The following is a 7,055-nucleotide window of genomic DNA, read 5'->3' on the forward strand; positions in this document are numbered from 1 at the left end:
AAACAGGGCACCTCATCTCTCTGTGACGCTCCTTTGTGTTTCAGAAATGAACAAACAAACTCTAGCAAACCCAGAGAGCATCTGGCAAGTACTGCAAACAACAAGGGAGGGAGAGGGAGCATGAGATCTCCTTGCAGGTCGGAGGTGAAGTCGAGTGTGAGACTGATGTGGAGGAACTTGCGGAGTATTTGTTGGCAGTAGCAAAGCCCTTGGCTGCCTTTCTGCTGGATGAGTTCCTAAATCCACTCATCTGTTTTGGAAAGGACAAGGCAACGCTTCTAGAGTTAATCATACCCAATTTATGCTTCCAAAAGTGTCAACATGTGATATATAGAGTGCATTTTCTTGACTAGCTTGTCCTCTGGAACACAATGGCTTATTTTTATTGTTTTTATTGCAGTGTGAATATTGCCTCATGACTGGAATGAATAACAACTTCCCTATTTAATTAAGCCATATGAGATTTGCATTTGTGCTCACTGAAGCCATCTCCCTTCCTGTGTTATCGTGGCTGCACCTCAGCTCAGAGGAAAAGGTGAGTAAATTAATAAAAGATGGTTGCCTAATTATGAATTAATCCACCTCCTGGGAGTGCTAACTAAATGTAGTGCCCGACATTTTTTTCTGTGACACCAACCTTGTCACCACCTGCAAGGCTGTACCAGCTGGTTGGCTCGATCCCGGGATTCTCATATCTGCTCAGACAGCATACGGTATATGTAGATACTACATCATGTATGGAAATTATTTATGAGATCTTCCACCGAGTGAATTTTACAAAAGATATCTAAACTGCCTTCTAGGGATTTATTGAAATCATCTGCATGTTTGGCTTGCAACATACAAATGAAGTGCCATTTTCACCTTGCCTACATGAATTCAAAGCAGGTGAACTTCTGCAACATCGCTGTGATCTTCTCTGATGTACAGTGAAGCACTGTAGTGCTTCCTAGTGGCTGGGACTGTGGTGAGAACACCACTGCCTACTAACTGGCAGCTGCTCGTCTTTAGTTCTTCACAAACAATCCATGTACTCTAGAATTTAAAGGAAGAGTTGCCTGTAACACTTTTATGTGAGGGCTTTTTATTTATTTATTTATTTATTTATTTAAGGCCAATACTTTCTGTTTTACATATAGGAACAGCTACGCTCTGTGCAGGAAGACAAGACACTCAATTGCTTGTATATTGCCACCCCCATCCAGGGAAAGGCTGTGAAATCTCCATCCTCGGAAATATCCAAAAACCAAATCAATACAGGCTTGGCCAATCTACTCTGACTGGATGTGCCTGAATAAGAGGGGTAGGACTGGATGATTTCCAGAGTTCCCACTAAGTCTCAACTACTCTGTGAGAAAACGAACAGGTACTAACTAAGAAAGAGTGTGTTGATCTTCCTAAAACATACGAGATCACAAGTTAATTACCTAATGCACTATTTTCCTTCTTAGGAAAATACGTAGTGAGATATTGTGTGAGGAAAGGTAGAGAGGCTGACTAGACACATTTTAAGAAATCCTTTGCAGTAGTAAGGACTGTTTCCTTCAAATGCATAATATCCCTGTCTTCATTAGTTCATGATTCAACCTGACATAATTTCTCTGCTTTATAAAATTACTCGTGCTCTTCTGCATATCTAGGGTGTGCACAGCATACTCTGCCTTGTGTTTCTTTATAAGCAAAATTACAGCATGTCAGAATATATATGCAGATGATGAGCAGAGGTTTGAACATACTCATGTGTGGGATAGATTTTCAGCAGCATTGGGAACCCATCAGGCTACCTTCACAAACAGACCAGCCAGACAATCAGCCCAGCACCCTGCAGAGCTATTTATTTCAGCAAATAGAAACAGCCCTGTGACACACAGCTCGGTGCAGTCTCTCAGACTTACCTTCAAAGGGAGCTGGCACATCAGCTTCCTCAACCTGATCTTTGTTTTTTCTAGCCAATCCTGACAAATTCACACCCTGAAGTGGTACAGCTCTGGGCAGCTTTCAGATCTCAAGTGACCTAATGGAATTTGCAGCTGTTTGTATGCTCCCAGCTCCCAGACTGGGTCATGAAAACCCTTCTGGAAACCCTGGAAATGAATGATGAGAATATTTCAATTTAAACAGCGTTTATTATAAAAGGTGTTATTATGTGTCACTGGAGACATAATAATTTTGTCCCTCCATTTTGTCTCCCACATTCTAGCCTTCCTAAAGTATATCCCAAAGGTTTGCACTAAATGGAAATAATTTGTTCCTCTGTTGAAAGGGAATGTTCTGATGCACATCTGATAAAGTCATCAAGAACCCATGTTATTATGTGCTATAATGGCCCACCTGAGTGTTTGATTAGAGCATTTTCCTTGTCACATCGACAAGCTAAGAGATATTATCTACCTCAAGAGGCTAAATGGGAGACTTGAAGGATAAAATGGTCTGTTGTTACTATGTGTATGATCTTGTGACTGGAAACATCACAGGAGATTAAGACAGCTCACTAGATGTATGGAATGAGTCAGTATGTGTAAATTAGCTTTGTTTACCAACACTGATGTGTTGTGATTATTCTATCTAGCTTCACTTTAGCTTAAGAGTAAACTAGGGAATACTCCAGCTGTGATACGATTGCTTTCTTGTTACAACAAATGTTGCTTCCCTTATAAATGGAAAAAGGGGCTGGTGTAGAAAAAGAGGTGTCTGTTTAGAGCCTAAAATAAGAAGCTCGGTAGTGCTATTACATGTTAAGATTACATCCAAGTCCCACCTATTTTCCAGGTCTTGACCTCCTCTAAGATCACTCACTTGCCTAAAATGCCTGGGTTGGTGGGCCAGCTCTTCCACGTGGGCAGTCAGCCCAAGAAAATCCAGCTCTTCCTGAAACCAAAGCAACTGCTCTTGTCCTCTGCTGTACTTCGTCAGTTTCATGCAGCTTTTTCTCAAGTGTTGCACTAGGAAAAAATAGAAGCAAAAGTGGTACTTTGGGAAATGTCAGTGAATATGCCTGGCTAAGTGCATATAAGGTAAGGAAAAGGCAAATAAGGAAGAATTGCAGCCCCAGGGGTATTGCGACTAACGATGTTGGCTTGCTTCCTCCTTTCCGTTTATTGTTGCAACACTGATGTAATTGCTATCAGTCTAGGACACTAAGCCTCAAATATACATTAATCATGCCAGATTGATGTACTGCTTTAAGGAAATGCTACTTTTTTTGGTGGTAGTGCAGTTGTTATGGTGACTCCTCTTCTTTCCTCTTTTAATACAGGAAGCAAAGAACTAAATAAAATATCATTTCTTTTATGAAATTTATAAGAAACCTGCTCTGAAGCTGTAACTTGCAGTGAGATGTTTCAGAATACTTAACAATGTTTTTATTTTACATTATTTGACTTTTCACTCTGAAACTCAGAATTCTGTGGAGTTATGTGGTAATAAGAAATATATGGAAGGAAATGTACGAGTGCTAAACATGGCTATAGAGTTAGCATATTAAACAGCAGTTCCAGAAGTTCTCAGTGGTATCCATTCACATATTTTTCAGGCTTGAAGCATCAGAAATTCCCAACACGCTTCCTTCATTACAGTTTTTCTCATTTCGGTATGAGTTGTTTCTTAAAGCTAAGATGAAAGTGCCTATAACTGTACAAATTACTTAGTGTTTTACGTCAGCTCACAATTTTAAACAAATTTATCCCATCATAACTGGTAAGTGTTGGATTTCTGCTTTATAACTAAGAAATTGAGGCAATCAGATGTGCAAGCTTAACCAGCTCTAGCTCTACAGCCAGCACTGACTTGATTGAAATTGCTGAAGTTCACTTTGTCTGCAAGCATGTCCTTCACTCGCTAAAGCTTCTAAGTGAAAATCAAGGATGGGCAGACCTGCAGAGTTCTTGATGCCACTTTGAATGTAGCTTCACTGATGCTGAAGAAAGATTTGCACTCCCATGAAGCAGATGTGAAGGAGGAAGAATGCGGTCTCCTGGAAGGAAGAGAGAGAGATAATGGGGATAAGGGCTCAGGCACAAAGAGGGAGGGAGCTTGGGAAATTAAGGGAGGGGGCTTGGGAAATTAAGAACTATAACTCTTCGGGAAGAAAAGGTTAAAAAAAAAAAAAAAAAAAGCCAAACAAACAAAGAAACAAACAAAAACCAAAGGGAAAATACTTGAAATAGCATATAAGTCGGGGTGCAGCTGGAAATGTGCTCAGAGAAGAACGAGGGTCTGAAAATTGGCAAAAGTAAATCAGTCCTGGGAAATACGCAGCCTAATAACATTTCTCATACAAAAACACTAGAAGGTATCTGTGGTGAAATGTTGCATTTGAATTACTGTGAGAGGATAATTTTCCCAGAAGCAGTGTTATCGTTTTATCTGCCTCCTATATGAAAGCATCACAGTGGAAGAGAAATGCTGAAGTTTTATTAGGAGCAGACTATCAGTGCAACTTTTTAATGAGCAATTTATCACCCTTACAAGCCCTGATTTTTATTAACCTCATCTGTGGCTGAAGAATTACTTTCCCAATCTGAGGCTGGCAGTCATGAAGCATCCCCTTATCAGCAGCAGGCCATTTGCTTAAAAAGCAGCTCTCATGGCAAGAGGTATCTGTTCTTCCTGGTAGTACTACAGCATGGGACAGATGCAGTGCCAGTGCCACCTGCTGAAATGCTCTCTCAGGAGGTGTTCAGATATTCAAAATGGGATTTCCAGGCAGTCCGACAGGCTTACACTCCTCACATTTGCAGGGTGTGTATGAGAAGCCCTAGATTTGTTTCACCAAAGACACAGAAGTGCTCCTCTAAATTAAGACCCTGACACTTGAGTGCTCCACATCCACATGCAAGCACAGGCAGCTCGCATCCCACAGTGCTGTGTTTGTGTTGGTATGCTGAAAACTCAACCCCTACGAGCCCCACAGTCTTTCTTCCTACCTCATTACCCTTATTTTCCATACCCACATCTCCTCTGACACCTCCAAAAGGCAACATCCTCTGACCATCAGCCAGGCTGAGGGAAGAGATTGTCCCATGCTGTTTGATACTGCTGCAGCCTCATCTTGAGCACTGTATGCAGGTTGGGCATCACAGCAGAAGAACATAAAACAGTTTGAGAGTGCCTGAAGGAGGGATACAGAGATGATAAAGGGTCAAGAGGGTAATGTGTATGAGGAGAGGCTGAGGTCCCTTGGTTTGTTCAGCCCAGAGCAGAGGAAGCTGAGGGGAGCCCTTGTGGCAGCCTACAGGATGGACCCAAGGGGATGGCTTGAAGCTGCATCAGTGGAGGGATCAGGTTAGATATTAGGAAAAGAAAGAGTGGAGTGGGTATGGGGTCACAAACTGATCTTATTCTGCCTTTGACCATTTCTAGCATGCCATTTGTAAAGCCTCTCAGCTGATACCTCCCTAATCTAAGTCAATAGGAGACAGGTTAAAATTTATTCGAAGTGATGATGCATGCAGCAAAATATCTTAAAATTTCTCATTACAGGCACATATTGTAATTACTATTTGTGAACATTTAACTGTCTTAAAAAAAAAAATTTAAAAATTAAGAATAAATAAATAAATAAATAAATACTGGTTTTTATATGATTGAGTGGCTTCCAGGAAGCTGTAGTAGGCATACAGGTAGGTCCAGGGAAAAGGAGACTACATTATCTGGTTGTAGTAAATCATTTGGTTGTAATAACCGCTATTGGAGCAGATCACTCAAAATGTCAGCTTTAATTTCAAATATCTCATCCAGTAATATCCAAGCAGGACACTTTTGGCTACCAACACTACCAGCATCTTAACTGTTGTCAATGAGCATCACTGAGGTATTAATAAAGGAATAATTAGATCTGAAATGAAAACTGAAATAAAGTGGAAAAATTGTAAATGATGTCTTTGATGAGAAAAAATCCATCTTTAAGAAATAGCTCTTGAGACACATCAATAATATATATGTATATATATAATCCTTCGTTGTTTACTGCAATGGCAAACTAGTCAATCAGTAGAGTACAGATTTATCTGGGCTAGATGTACATGAAAATGCCAACAAGAATCTGCATTCCTCATTATGGAAGCAAAATTTTAGCTAGCAAACCTGAAACTCACTGCAACATGAAAACAGGTCCCAGCATACTGACGTACTACAGATATATCAAACCAGGGGGAAATGAAATTCAGCCTTCCACCTTCTGTGTTGCAGCCAAAGGATAGAAATATAACTGGGGTTAAAGATTCTTTGCCAGCCCTAGCAACTTATAACGTAACATATAATTAACTTTCACAGCTGGTCACTGGCTTCATCAGAAGCTTGGGGGAAACAAAAAATCATGTCTGTTGAATCTGGTTATGAATGTATTTTAAATACATCTCATTAAATCCATTCTGAGTTACCCCTGTTGCTATCTAGGTTAGATGGCTGATGGCATGCTTACAGAGAATACATGGAAACCATACATCATGCTTTATCTAGTCAATAAAAACAACTCCCCCAATCAAAATTGTTTTTTGTCATTACACTGGTACGCAGCGACACAGATAGTGTGCCTTTTTTTCTGACTGTAGGCTTCAGTCCCACCTGCAATTACTCACATGTTCATAAATTCTAATTTTCTTCCATGATTGAGTCACTTGCTTAGTAAATAAGGGAAAGGCTGTCGATCAAGTCTACTTAGACTTCAGCAGGTCTTTGACACTGTCTCCCACAGTGTTCGTCTGGAGAAGCTGGCAGCCCATGGCTTTGGCAGGTACACTCTTTGCTGGGTAATGAACTGGATAGATGGCCATGCCCAGAGAGTGGTTGTGAATGGAATTAAATCCAGCTGGTGACCGGTCATGAGTGGTATTCTCCAGGGCGTCAATACTGGAGCCTGTTTTCTTCAATATCTTTATTGATGACCTGCATGAGGGCATTGAGTGCACCCTCAGTAAGTTTGCAGATGACACCAAGCTGGGAGGAAGCGTCAATCTGCTTGGGGATAGGAAGGTCCTACAGAGGGATCTGGACAGGTTTGAGGCCAATGGGATGAAGTTCAACAAGACCAAGTGCCAGGCCCTGCACTTTGGCCA

At 40.9% G+C, this 7,055-nt stretch overlaps 1 long non-coding RNA gene across 1 annotated transcript; it reads left to right on the plus strand.

Moving 5' to 3' along the window:
• The first annotated feature begins 262 nt into the window (after positions 1–262).
• On the plus strand, positions 263–4,706 carry LOC107310167. The gene is made up of 3 exons (XR_001553508.2): positions 263–535; positions 1,140–1,366; positions 2,770–4,706. It is a non-coding gene; the product is annotated as an uncharacterized LOC107310167 (long non-coding RNA).
• Positions 4,707–7,055: the final 2,349 nt, after the last annotated feature.

This window comes from Coturnix japonica, chromosome 2 (assembly GCF_001577835.2).
Source record: "Coturnix japonica isolate 7356 chromosome 2, Coturnix japonica 2.1, whole genome shotgun sequence".
Classification (NCBI taxonomy): Eukaryota; Metazoa; Chordata; class Aves; order Galliformes; family Phasianidae; genus Coturnix; species Coturnix japonica.